The sequence below is a fragment of the Cavia porcellus genome, unplaced genomic scaffold (assembly GCF_034190915.1).
Source record: "Cavia porcellus strain 051 isolate PalLab524CR breed Dunkin Hartley unplaced genomic scaffold, mCavPor4.1 scaffold_34, whole genome shotgun sequence".
Lineage (NCBI taxonomy): Eukaryota > Metazoa > Chordata > Mammalia > Rodentia > Caviidae > Cavia > Cavia porcellus.
The window spans coordinates 17889179-17902470 of NW_026947517.1; positions in this window are offsets into that span (position 1 = coordinate 17889179).

A 13292-nucleotide genomic window follows, 5' to 3' on the forward strand; every position below is an offset into this window, starting at 1 on the left:
GAGAAATTTCACAGAAAGCTCTTATACTGCAGGTGAATGATGCCAGCAAGTCTTGACTGAATAGTTTGGGGAAAAGGACTCAGCCAAATGACAGACATGACAAGGGAAATGGGTATGCTCAAGGATAGGACATGGCAGAGATCATCTGCCAGGCCGTGGCATATTTCATATCCCATTGAAAGTACATCCATGTGTAGATTGGCAAGCATTTCCATCCACAAATTCTGAGCAGTGAAGCCTTCAGAGAGAATATTGTGGCATACCAGGCCAAGAATATTCATCCTATTTAAATCTTGCCCTACAATGTCCTCTGTGCCACTGAGGTCTCCATGGCAACGCCCAGCATTGTGACTCAGGTCTCCTACTGCACACTTGTATCCTAGAGCCTAAAGTCCAGCTCACAATGGTGCTCAGCCAATCACAGCCCAGTGTGGTTGCCTGGCAACCACAAGCTTGTGGATTTCTGTGAAGTGTTTCAGCCCAACTCTGCAGCTTTCCACCTCATACAGCCACAGCCATTCCAACATGCAGTATTTGATTAGCCTCTCTATGTTGCCTCAGAATTTTTTTTACAGTTGTAATGATCAAGAAAATTTGACATATTTTGAGAAGTGGAGGGAAGTAATTATAAAACGTTTTGGTATGTCTGAGGTCTATGGGTTCCAAACTTGACTACCACAGTCTTATAAATTTTCACACCTAGAGCCTAAAATCCCCCTCACAGTGATGTTCATCCAATCTCAGCCCAGAGTGGTTGCCTGGCAACCACAAGCCTGTGGATTTCTGTGAACAGTTTCAGCCCAACTAGGCAGCTCTCCACGTCATACAACCACAGCCATTCCAATCATGCAGTATTTGATTCAGCTCTGTAAGTTGCCCCCGAATTTTCTTTGATGTTGTGGTGATCAAGCAAATTTGACATATTTTGACATGTGGAGGGAAGTAATTGGCTCTGTCTTTAGCTCTGTTTGTGGTACATGTGGTCCAAACTTGACTAGCCCAGTCTATTCAATTTTCAAACTTAGAAAGCCAAATGTTCAGGGGAGGAAAGAAAATGCCACAATGATTTGGATATTGCGGAGTTTCTGGTGGCTTGGAAAGCAAACCTGCAAACCACACATGCAATCCCTGCTGGATTACTGCCACCATGGTAGTATCAGTTAGCACTAAAAGCCAGCAACCAGAAGATGAGTCCCAAAATGAAAGTGAATCCTTGCAGTGCATGAATATTTGGAGTGCCTGCTTCAACTATCCAGCTTCCTTGGGGTTCACATGTCTGCAATCCCTATTTCAAGGAGGTCTGCAGCCATTCCAGCATAACCCTGAACACTAAACATGAGGTACTAGCTCAATACCTAAACCCACATAATACTAGATAGCTTATCACCAACAGGTCTTCCCAGAATTCAAATGCAACATGGCGAAAGGGAAACCCTTAGAAACGGGATGCAAATGCCCCTTTCCCTAAAAATCACAGGTATTTTCTCATGGCATGGAATATTTACATTGCACAACTCATGTAGTAAACCCAGGGACCTGGACCAAGTGTGTCTAGTTTTCTGTTGTCCTCTTTTTGGAAACAGAATCTTATGTAGTTGTTGAAAGAGGCCTTGAGATAAATTCGTAGACCTAGTTGGAGTGGAACTCCCAAGGATCCATCAACCTCAGCCCCCAGATGGCTGGGATTATAGGCATGAGCCACAATGCCAAGCATGTTCACAGAGATTCTTACATAATTAGTGAAATCCCACTACTGGTCTATAGGTAGCTTCTGTGCTTCAGGCTTTAGGAATATGCCTCTCTTTGTTTTGGCTCCCCTTGTTCAGGTGTCCATTTCTATTTTGATATGCTCCAAGGCCTCAGGCAAGGGGGTGCTGCCCTTCCTCTGGTGTGTCCTTGGATGATTAAGGCCCAGGTGAACAGGGTTCAAATATATTGGATCCTGTGCATTTGAAAAGGAAATGAGTAAAGATTCATGAGTTAATGTGGACATGCCAGGGAATTGAGGGGCCATGATAGAGGCAAAACATCAGGCCATGGGCTGAAGGCTGAGGCTTCTGTACCTCTAGCTTCTTGAACAGTGTTTACATGGGCCTGCTGAGCAATTGTGTGCTCTCAAATGTTATTTCATGGGTTTTGTCTTAATTTATTTTGTTTTTTCCTTTGGTTTTTTACATGGAAGTAACAGTACCATGGTTTGAAGAAGCTGGAGTCTCTTATCTAAGAGAAATGTGAAAAAAGGGACAATTCAGCAGCCCAGAATTTCTCAAATGCCCCTGCCGTTTTTAAAAAAGTGACATAAAGATGAGCGTGTCATGTCCATGTCTCTTTACAAAAGATTTTACCTCCTATTTGATAGGAATTACTGTTTCTTTGAAAGGACAACCTGCACTGAAAAAAAGATAATCCCACCTTTCCTCATTCTGCTTGAAACCACATCCTTTGTTAGTTATATTTTCTTACGCAACAACACTTGGAGATGACTACAGCAAGAGTTTCTCATTGGTTTGAATTTCCATGGAGACACATGCAGTAATACTGCACAACTTCATGTGACGTGCACTGTCCCTTGACAATGGCAAGTCTGGGCAAACCTCTAGTAACTGAAAATCTTAGAAAGTCTGAAAGTGAGTGAATGAAAATGGGCCTCTCCACATTTGGACAGGGCCTCTCCTTAAGCACACATTTGTGGAAAAAGTAATTATGCGAGACGAAGGAACACCCAAAACGGAATGGAAATTTTCTTGTTTAGGCCTGGAACGCTATGGCCTGGAACCCAGTGGTTCTATCTGGATGAGCAAAGTGTGAGCAGAGCTCAAAATAAAACACACACCATTTAGGGAACTGGATACTTAACCAGGTGTGCAGAGTAGTGGCAAACTGTACTTGTGTCAATTTGCTCAAATCCTGTCTTCACAAGAAAGTAAATTCCAGCACGACCAGTGACTAGAGGAGGACACATTTCAAAGGACTTGTAAAAAGTCCAACACTGAATTTAGCCCAACACTGAATTTAGATGAAAAGTGGCAGAGTCTGTTAGTCTTTCAAGTTTTATTAGGAGAAACTTATAACATGTAATATCTGTTACATGAATACCTTCAGAGCTTTTGGAGAGGTCTAAATCACTATGAGTGAGGGCTTGCCTGACTCACAAATTTAAAAATAGTAAAACAAACAATTTGAAAAATAAATCAACCAATAAAATACAAACACTAAGTCCAAAGGGTTTCTCTGGTTTTAAAACCACTTATGGAATGCACATCTATTGAACAGGCTTACTCTGCATTCTGCTTTATTCAGGCCTGGTACATGAGCAAGTGTGAAAGCAAAATTCAAAATGTTATGTGAAGTGACCATTTCATTGGTGAAACCATGACCCAATTTTTGTTACAGTTGTAGTGATCAAGAAAATTTGACATATTTTGAGAAGTGGAGGGAAGTAATTGGAAAACGTTTTGGTATGTCTGAGGTCTATGGGTTCCAAACTTGACTACCACAGTCTTATAAATTTTCACACCTAGAGCCTAAAATCCCCCTCACAGTGATGTTCATCCAATCTCAGCCCAGTGTGGTTGCCTGGCAACCACAAGCCTGTGGATTTCTGTGAACAGTTTCAGCCCAACTCGGCAGCTCTCCACCTCATACAACCACAGCCATTCCAATCATGCAGTATTTGATTCACCTCTCTAAGTTGCCCCCAAATTTTCTTTGATGTTGTGGTGATCAAGCAAATTTGACATATTTTGACATATGGAGGGAAGTAATTGGCTCTGTCTTTAGCTCTGTTTGTGGTACATGTGGTCCAAACTTGACTAGCCCAGTCTATTCAATTTTCAAACTTAGAAAGCCAAATGTTCAGGGGAGGAAAGAAAATGCCACAATGATTTGGGTTCTGCGGAGTTTCTGGTGGCTTGGGAAGCAAACCTGCAAACCACACATGCAATCCCTGCTGGATTACTGCCACCGTGGTAGTGTCAGTTAGCACTAAAAGCCAGCAACCAGAAGATGAGTCCCAAAATGAAAGTGAATCCTTGCAGTGCATGAATATTTGGAGTGCCTGCTTCAACTATCCAGCTTCCTCGGGGTTCACATGTCTGCAATCGCTATTTCAAGGAGGTCTGCAGCCATTCCAGTATAACCCTGAACACTAAACATGAGGTACTAGCTCAATACCTAAACCCACATAATACTAGATAGCTTATCACCAACAGGTCTTCCCAGAATTCAAATGCAACATAGTGAAAGGGAAACCCTTAGAAACGGGATGCAAATGCCCCTTTCCCTAAAAATCCCAGGTATTTTCTCATGGCTTGGAATATTTACATTGCACAACTCATGTAGTGAACCCAGGGACCTGGACCAAGTGTGTCTAGTTTTCTGTTGTCCTCTTTTTGGAAACAGAATCTTATGTAGTTGTTGAAAGAGGCCTTGAGATAAATTCGTAGCCCTAGTTGGAGTGGAACTCCCAAGGATCCATCAACCTCAGCCCCCAGATGGCTGGGATTCTAGGCATGAGCCACAATGCCAAGCATGTTCACAGAGATTCTTACATAATTAGTGAAATCCCACTACTGGTCTATAGGTAGCTTCTGTGCTTCAGGCTTTAGGAATATGCCTCTCTTTGTTTTGGCTCCCCTTGTTCAGGTGTCCATTTCTATTGTGATAAGCTCCAAGGCCACAGGCAAGGGGGTGGCTGCCCTTCCTCTGGTGTGTCCTTGGATGATTACGGCCCAGGTGAACAGGGTTCAAATATATTGGATCCTGTGCATTTGAAAAGGAAATGAGTAAAGATTCATGAGTTAATGTGGACATGCCAGGGAATTGAGGGGCCATGATAGAGGCAAAACTTCAGGCCATGGGCTGAAGGCTGAGGCTTCTGTACCTCTAGCTTCTTGAACAGTGTTCACATGGGCCTGCTGAGCAATTGTGTGCTCTCAAATGTTATTTAATGGGTTTTGTCTTAATTTATTTTGTTTTTTCCTTTGGTTTTTTACATGGAAGTAACAGTACCATGGTTTGAAGAAGCTGGAGTCTCTTATCTAAGAGAAATGTGAAAAAAGGGACAATTCAGCAGCCCAGAATTTCTCAAATGCCCCTGCCGTTTTTAAAAAAGTGACATAAAGTTGAGCGTGTCATGTCCATGTCTCTTTACAAAAGATTTTACCTCCTATTTGATAGGAATTACTGTTTCTTTGAAAGGTCAACCTGCACTGAAAAAAAGATAATCCCACCTTTCCTCATTCTGCTTGAAACCACATCCTTTGTTAGTTATATTTTCTTACACAACAACACTTGGAGATGACTACAACAAGAGTTTCCCATTGGTGGAATTTCCATGGAGACACATGCAGTAATACTGCACAACTTCATGTGAAGTGCACTGTCCCTTGACAATGGCAAGTCTGGGCAAACTCTAGTAACTGAAAATCTTAGAAAGTCTGAAAGTGAGTGAATGAAAATGGGCCTCTCCACATTTGGACAGGGCCTCTCCTTAAGCACACATTTGTGGAAAAAGTAATTATGCGAGACGAATGAACACCCAAAACGGAATGGAAATTTTCTTGTTTAGGCCTGGAACGCTATGGCCTGGAGCCCAGTGGTTCTATCTGGATGAGCAAAGTGTGAGCAGAGATCAAAATAAAACACACACCATTTAGGGAACTGGATACTTAACCAGGTGTGCAGAGTAGTGGCAAACTGTACTTGTGTCAATTTGCTCAAATCCTGTCTTCACAAGAAAGTAAATTCCAGCACGACCAGTGACTAGAGGAGGACACATTTCAAAGGACTTGAAAAAAGTCCAACACTGAATTTAGCCCAACACTGAATTTAGATGAAAAGTGGCAGAGTCTGTTAGTCTTTCAAGTTTTAATAGGAGAAACTTATAACATGTAATAGCTGTTACATGAATACCTTCAGAGCTTTTGGAGAGGTCTAAATCACTATGAGTGAGGGCTTCCCTGACTCACAAAGTTAAAAATAGTAAAACAAACAATTTGAAAAATAAATCAACCAATAAAATACACACACTAAGTCCAAAGGGTTTCTCTGGTTTTAAAACCACTTATGGAATGCACATCTATTGAACAGGCTTACTCTGCATTCTGCTTTATTCAGGCCCGGTACATGAGCAAGTGTGAAAGCAAAATTCAAAATGTTATGGGAAGTGACCATTTCATTGGTGAAACCATGACCCAATAGACATTTTCTCTTTTGAAACTTCGTACATTATCCATATATGTTCTCAAAGGGAAGGGATACACAGGATTTAGGCTGATTTTTTTCAGTAATTTGTGTTCCACCAGATTTATTTGAAGATCTCCTGTCCTGCATCCACTGCCCAATGCAGAAGGCCACACATAGGACAACCAACATGAGAACTTCACTTCCACAGCCTGATTAAATCCTCTTGAGAATATACTTTTCCTTTCATCATCAAAGATTTTTACATCAGATTAACCAGCTCTCTTGCTTTCCCATGTTTTTCCCTGGTTTTTGTACCTTGAAATGGGTGTGCACTCTTCTCAGTCTTGATCTCCATCTTCCCCAATATTTCCAAACATATTCATCTGGGAAACATGTAAAGATCTTATTCAGGGCTTGTTTCATTGTTTTGCAATATCTGCCCTTGAAATTCAACTTCCACCACTGTCTCTCATATCCAAAGGTATGTGCTTGCAGAGGATTTCTGCTGAGAAATTTCACAGAAAGCTCTTATACTGCAGGTGAATGATGCCAGCAAGTCTTGACTGAATAGCTTAGGGAACAGGACTCAGCCAAATGACAGACATGACAAGGGAAATGGGTATGCTCAAGGATAGGACATGGCAGAGATCATCTGCCAGGCCCTGGCATATTTCATATCCCATTGAAAGTACATCCATGTGTAGATTGGCAAGCATTTCCATCCACAAATTCTGAGCAGTGAAGCCTTCAGAGAGAATATTGTGGCATACCAGGCCAAGAATATTCATCCTAGTTAAATCTTGCCCTACAAGGTCCTCTGTGCCACTGAGGTCTCCATGGCAACGCCCAGCATTGTGACTCAGGTCTCCTACTGCACACTTGTATCCTAGAGCCTAAAGTCCAGCTCACAATGGTGCTCAGCCAATCAGAGCCCAGTGTGGTTGCCTGGCAACCACAAGCTTTTGGATTTCTGTGAAGTGTTTCAGCCCAACTCTGCAGCTTTCCACCTCATACAGCCACAGCCATTCCAATCATGCAGTATTTGATTAGCCTCTCTATGTTGCCTCAGAATTTTTTTTACAGTTGTAATGATCAAGAAAATTTGACATATTTTGAGAAGTGGAGGGAAGTAATTGGAAAACGTTTTGGTATGTCTGAGGTCTATGGGTTCCAAACTTGACTACCACAGTCTTATAAATTTTCACACCTAGAGCCTAAAATCCCCCTCACAGTGATGTTCATCCAATCTCAGCCCAGTGTGGTTGCCTGGCAACCACAAGCCTGTGGATTTCTGTGAACAGTTTCAGCCCAACTCGGCAGCTCTCCACCTCATACAACCACAGCCATTCCAATCATGCAGTATTTGATTCACCTCTCTAAGTTGCCCCCAAATTTTCTTTGATGTTGTGGTGATCAAGCAAATTTGACATATTTTGACATGTGGAGGGAAGTAATTGGCTCTGTCTTTAGCTCTGTTTGTGGTACATGTGGTCCAAACTTGACTAGCCCAGTCTATTCAATTTTCAAACTTAGAAAGCCAAATGTTCAGGGGAGGAAAGAAAATGCCACAATGATTTGGGTTCTGCGGAGTTTCTGGTGGCTTGGGAAGCAAACCTGCAAACCACACATGCAATCCCTGCTGGATTACTGCCACCGTGGTAGTGTCAGTTAGCACTAAAAGCCAGCAACCAGAAGATGAGTCCCAAAATGAAAGTGAATCCTTGCAGTGCATGAATATTTGGAGTGCCTGCTTCAACTATCCAGCTTCCTCGGGGTTCACATGTCTGCAATCGCTATTTCAAGGAGGTCTGCAGCCATTCCAGTATAACCCTGAACACTAAACATGAGGTACTAGCTCAATACCTAAACCCACATAATACTAGATAGCTTATCACCAACAGGTCTTCCCAGAATTCAAATGCAACATAGTGAAAGGGAAACCCTTAGAAACGGGATGCAAATGCCCCTTTCCCTAAAAATCCCAGGTATTTTCTCATGGCTTGGAATATTTACATTGCACAACTCATGTAGTGAACCCAGGGACCTGGACCAAGTGTGTCTAGTTTTCTGTTGTCCTCTTTTTGGAAACAGAATCTTATGTAGTTGTTGAAAGAGGCCTTGAGATAAATTCGTAGCCCTAGTTGGAGTGGAACTCCCAAGGATCCATCAACCTCAGCCCCCAGATGGCTGGGATTCTAGGCATGAGCCACAATGCCAAGCATGTTCACAGAGATTCTTACATAATTAGTGAAATCCCACTACTGGTCTATAGGGTAGCTTCTGTGCTTCAGGCTTTAGGAATATGCCTCTCTTTGTTTTGGCTCCCCTTGTTCAGGTGTCCATTTCTATTGTGATAAGCTCCAAGGCCACAGGCAAGGGGGTGGCTGCCCTTCCTCTGGTGTGTCCTTGGATGATTACTGCCCAGGTAAACAGGGTTCAAATATATTGGATCCTGTGCATTTGAAAAGGAAATGAGTAAAGATTCATGAGTTAATGTGGACATGCCAGGGAATTGAGGGGCCATGATAGACGCAAAACTTCAGGCCATGGGCTGAAGGCTGAGGCTTCTGTATCTCTAGCATCTTGAATAGTGTTCACATGGGCCTGCTGAGCAATTGTGTGCTCTCAAATGTTATTTCATGGGTTTTGTCTTAATTTATTTTGTTTTTTCCTTTGGTTTTTTACATGGAAGTAACAGTACCATGGTTTGAAGAAGCTGGAGTCTCTTATCTAAGAGAAATGTGAAAAAAGGGACAATTCAGCAGCCCAGAATTTCTCAAATGCCCCTGCCGTTTTTAAAAAAGTGACATAAAGTTGAGCGTGTCATGTCCATGTCTCTTTACAAAAGATTTTACCTCCTATTTGATAGGAATTACTGTTTCTTTGAAAGGTCAACCTGCACTGAAAAAAAGATAATCCCACCTTTCCTCATTCTGCTTGAAACCACATCCTTTGTTAGTTATATTTTCTTTTGTTTTTTTTTTGATATTTCATTTACCTTGATTTTATTACCGAACTTTTTTTTTTTTTTATTTAAGAGGAAAAAGAGAAAAACACAAAACAAACCAAAGCGGCGTAAGGGTACATGCAATACAGAACTACAAAACAAAACAAAACAAAACAAAACAAAAAACCATAACAGTAAGAAATTACCTGATAGTAGATTACATACTATTTTCTTGAAAATAGTTCCTCAAATCACAGTATCAAAGAACACAAGGTGGACATTCAAACAGGGACACTGCAAACAGCTGTGTTCAATGTTCCAAAAACATTGATAAAGTCAGCTATTTAACACCCCCAAACACACTTGCTGTTATATTCGTTAGAGCTCCTTTTCTTTTTTTTTTTCCCTCTCTTTTTTACAACAAAATTTACACATCTTGGATTTTATTACTCCTTAGTGCTTATTACTTTCTTTGGGGGGGGGAAGAATACAGTCAAATATGGCAAAACAAAGCTGTCAGTCAATACCAAGGATAGACGTAGCACATGGTGTAGAACAGAGTACAAGTTTATCAACAATGGTTATCAACGTTGTCCCTTGTTTCCTTAAAAAGAATTGTCTATCTTATTAGATATTATAAAGTTGGACAAAACAGTAGAGAACAAGACCAATAAAACTTAGGCATTGTAAACATTACAGGACTTCCAAAGAGGACAATAGTCAAACCAGAATGGGTATCTTAGTGAATCTTATTGTCTTCAAAGTAGTTGCCTATGTCTTCAAACTTGATACTATCATATAGAATGGAACAGAGTCTAATCAGTCAAAACAAGATCGTGGGAGTACTACAGGACTTCAAAACAAGTTAATAGGAAATTGAAAAGAGTTACTATTTATATATCCTAATTTTTTTGAATTTTTTCTTTAATTAAGACAAACATAAGAAATGACTAAATAATTTTTTTTGAAACAATAAGGGGGAGATTGAGATAAAACAGGACATAACAATATAACAATAGAGGTCACAGCATGACTGTTTCAATAACCTAGTACTTCACCACCTTATAACCTGACTTAATAGTAGTTACCATAGTGTCTTTTTCCTTGAAATATTTGGGTAAAACTTCATATACTCTAGCTTCAAGTATTTTCATATCAAGAAGCCCAGAATAAAGCCTTTCTAATTAATGAGTGAAAACTTTATAAGGCTTCAAGGCCACCTAATGGGGAATCATGATTACCACATATTTTTATATATTTGAATCTTTACTTACATTAGGGAAACTATTCGGTATTCACACATGCGAGATTGATTTATTTCACTTATGAGTATGGTCTCAAGCTGTGCCCATTTATTGATAAATATCTCAATGTGATCCTTCTTTATAGCTGAATAATACTCCATTGTATAGAAATACCACAACTTTTTTATCCATTCCTCAGTTGATGGGCACTTGGGTTGTTTCCAAGATCTGGCGATTACAAATTGTGCTGCTATAAACATAGGTGCACATATATCACTGTGGTATGATGCTTTCAGTTCTTCTGGGAATATGCCTAGAAGTGGAATAGCTGGAATAAATGGGATTTCCAGTCCCAACTTTTTGAGAAATCTCCAGACAGATGTCCACAAAGGCTGTACCAGTCTACACTCCCACCAGCAGTGCAGGAGAGTTCCTTTTTCCCCGCAGCCTCTCCAGCATTTGTTGTCGGTTTTCTTGATCCTGGCCATTCTTTCAGGAGTGAGATGGTATCTCAGTGTGGTTTTAATTTGCATTTCTCTAATGACCAATGATGATGAGCATTTTTTCATGTATTTATTTGCCATTTGCATTTCTTCATCTGAGAATTGCATATTCATCTCAGTTGCCCATTTTTGGATTGGATCTTTGAATTTCGGAGGTCTGAGTTTCTTTAATTCTTTGTATGTTTTAGACAAGAGGCCCTTGTCTGAGAGAGAGTTCACTAAAATCTTTTCCCAGTTTGTGGGTTTTCTTTTCACTATGCTGGAGATTTCTTTTGACATGCAGAAACTTTTTAATAAGAAGTGGTCCCAGTTATTGATTCTGGGAAGTATTTCCCGTGCGGTTTGAGTCCTGTTCATGAATTGTTTACCTACTCCTATGTCTCCAAGGTTTCTACCTATTTTGTCTTCCAATAGATTTAGTGTTTCTGTTTTAATATTCAGATCTTTGACCCATTTACATTTTAATTTAGTACATGGTGATAGACATGGGTCTAGCTTTAGTTTTCGCAAATGGAGAGCCAGTTTTTCCAGCACCATTTATTAAAGAGACTGTCGTTCTTCCAGTGAACCTGCTTGGCTCCTTTATCAAAAATAAGGTGGTTGAGTGTGTTCGTAGTTGTGGTTGTATCTTCTAATCTATTCCACTGATCTTCAGCTCTGTTTTGATTCCAATACCATGTTGATTTTACTACTGTTGCTTTGTAGTATAAATTCAAGTCAGGGATTGTGATGCCTCCTGCTTTGTCTTTGCTGCTTAGAATTGCCTTTGCGATTCTAGGTCTCTTCTGGTTCCAGATGAAATTTAGGAGTGATTTCTCTAGATCTATAAGGTATGTTGATGGTATTTCTATTGGGATTGCATTGAATCTGTATAACAGTTTTGGGAGAATGGCCATTTTCACAATGTTTGTTCTTCCTATCCATGAGCAAGGGATGTCTTTCCATTTTCTGAGATCATCTTCAATTTCCTTTTTCAGTGTATTATAATTTTCACTGTATAAGTCTTTCACTTCTTTCGTAAGGGTAATTCCTAAATATTTCATTTTTTTTGCTTGCTAATGTGAATAGTCCAGTTTCTCTTATTTCCCTCTCTGTAAATTTGTTGTTCGTGTATAGGAATGCTATTGATTTCTGAGTATTGATTTTGTATCCAGCCACATTACTGAATTTATTTATTGTATCTAAGAGTATTTCAATGGAGTTTAGGGGGTCTTCTATGTAGAGTATCATGTCATCTGCAAACAATGATAATTTAACTTCTTCTTTTCCTATCTTTACCCCTTTTATTTCTCTTTCTTGCCTAATTGCTCTGGCTAGCACTTCCAGTACTATATTAAATAGGAGTGGTGATAAAGGACATCCTTGTCTTGTACCCGATTTTAAAGTAAAGGCTTTCAATTTTTGGCCATTTAGTATGATGCTGGCTGTTGGTTTGTCATAAATGGCCTTTATTATATTGAAGTAAAGACCATTTATTCCAATTTTCTGTAAAGTTCTTATCATGAATAAGTGTTGGACCTTATCGAAGGCTTTTTCTGCATCTATAGAGATGATCATGTGATTCTTATTTTTGGCTTTATTGATATGGTGGATTACATTTATTGATTTGCGTATGTTGAACCATCCTTGCATTCCTGGGATGAATCCCACCTGGTCATGGTGTATAATCTTCTTGATGATTTGCTGGATCCTATTTGCCAATATTTTATTGAGGATTTTTGCATCTGTGTTCATTAGGGAGATCGGTCTATAGTTCTCTTTTATAGTTGGGTCTTTCTCAGGTTTTGGTACTAGAGTAATATTTGCTTCCAGGAATGACTTAGGAAGGATTGCTTCCCTTTCAATTTCATTGAATAGTTTGAGGAGTGTCGGCATTAGGTCTTCTTTATATTTCTTGTAGAATTCTGCAGTGAATCCATCTGGGCCTGGGCTCTTCTTGGTGGGCAAGGACCCAATTACATTCTCAATTTCATTAGCAGAGATTGGGTTATTCAATAGTTTTATATCCTCTTGATCTAGCTTTGGTACTTCAAATGCTTCTAAGAATCTGTCTATTTCTTCTGTGTTATCAAACTTTTGAGAGTAGAGGTTTTCGAAATAGGTGTTGATGATCCTCTGTATTTCTATTGGGTCTGTAGTGATTTCTCCTTTTTCATTTCTTATTGCATGAATTTGAGCTTTTTCTTTCCTTTTTTAAATAAGGTTGGCTAGGGGCTTATCGATTTTATTTATTCTTTCAAAGAACCAACTCTTTGATTCGTTGATTCTTTGGATTGTTTTCTTAGTCTCTATTGCATTGATTTCTGCTCTGATTCTTATAATTTCCTCTCTTCTTTTGGCTTTGGGCTTGACTTGTTCTTCTTTTTCTAGCTGTTTGAGGTGTAGCATCAAGTTATTTACTTGTATTCGTTC